Below are 1,710 nucleotides of genomic sequence, written 5' to 3' on the forward strand. Positions count from 1 at the left end.
ACCCTTAAGACATAAAATTAAATGAGGTTTTAAGCTTTAAAAAGGATCTCCATTTCATTAATAAAATACACAGTTTCATACAGAAAAAATCATTTTCAATGCAGTTGACATTAAGATGTTTGCACATGCATTTCTAATCTCTATGTATCTGATTATAACTAGTGACAGTCAGTTACTTTCTTAGATCCTTGGCATCTGAGCATGGATATAAAGTCATCAGGTAGATTTCAATGGTAATGTTTTTCACATCTACTAATTATTATTATCATTATTATTATAGAAGAGGCATTTCATTACAACAGCATTGATATATTCAATAACAATGTCCAGGGCTAAGATGCTTCTCTTTCAAAATTGGTTGTAAATTATTAGGTTTACATTCTTATAAGGACTTTGCAAATCAGCATTATATCAGAAACCAATCTGAAAATGATCCTGAGGTCATAAAACTACAAATTGCCAGTAAGCTTCCTACAAGGGGATTTTCTTTATCTTTCCTAAAACTCTAGTCAATAACACATCAAAGTGATACAGTGACTGTAGAAGGAATAAATGAGACAGCAATTCCTAATTTCAAACCTGATTTCTGTGACACCAGTCTTTTTTCTGTTTCTATTATTTGATCATGACTCTAGGATCAATTATCTCATACTACTTAAAAAATGTATTTTGAAAAAAATGTATTGTGAATAGATATTCAGTTAAGACATAGCTGGGTTTTCTAGTTCCAAATCCAGGAGTGTATAAATGGCTAATTCTAAAATGACATAACATTTTTATTTATGAAAATATGTCTTCTATTGTCTCTGTTGTGTCTATGCACAAAAATAAAGTAAAATATGGATTTTAGTGAATGAATAACACAATCTGATGAATACAGGAGGAATTTATGAAAATTATAGAGTGGTTAAATTTAGTTCAACTCTTCTTAAATTGTTTAGACTACAATTAACTTATTTTCATAAGATAACACTAAAACTTTGCCTGTAAACATATTTCAAGACCAATTTTTAGTCATCTTCCCTTGGTTCTGCATCACTACAGTGCTCTTTTATTGTCATAGAAATGTTAAAAGTCATCACTCATGTTAATTTTCTTTTTACTTGCAGGTGTGGCTGCCATTTGTATTTGGATCTTTAGCTTTTTCTTTGTTCATACTTGTCATGCCAATGATTCTGTCTCCTAATGTAGAGCATATCTACCAGGTTATCTTTCTTTTCAGTTGATTTATGTGTTACTGGCTTCAAATTCACCTAAATCAATATTCTGTTTATTTGGAAACAATCACTTGTTATCTGCCACTGCTATTCAACATTTCTCCATCAGAAAACCAAAATAATTGTCAGAGAAAACTGACAATTAGTATGTTTGAAATTAAGGAACTTTAAAATCTAAAAATTATGTTAAATCATTGAAACTGTAAGTTTCCATTTTATATTCATAATAAAAAATTTCTAACCTCCTGTACAACCCTCAACTATATAGAATAAATTCACACTATGAGATATACATATTTTATGATAACTAGGGGAAGGGAGCTTGATGACTCCAAAAGCAAATTGTAATTGTGGTAAAAGCAGTTGTTTCCATTTTTTTTTCAGTAACTAGCATATATATGTATTGAATTATTAAATATTAAATATGTGTAATTATGCTATTCAAAGACTATTTAAATGTTTAAAAGTGGAAATATTAACTGTTTTGGCTTGA

At 29.1% G+C, this 1,710-nt stretch overlaps 1 pseudogene; it reads left to right on the forward strand.

The window, feature by feature from the left end:
* Positions 1-1,388, forward strand: part of LOC103737263 — a 22,489-nt pseudogene extending 21,101 nt beyond the window's left edge.
* Positions 1,389-1,710: the final 322 nt, after the last annotated feature.

The sequence above is a fragment of the Nannospalax galili genome, unplaced genomic scaffold (genome assembly GCF_000622305.1).
Source record: "Nannospalax galili isolate Female #2095 unplaced genomic scaffold, S.galili_v1.0 scaffold370, whole genome shotgun sequence".
Lineage (NCBI taxonomy): Eukaryota > Metazoa > Chordata > Mammalia > Rodentia > Spalacidae > Nannospalax > Nannospalax galili.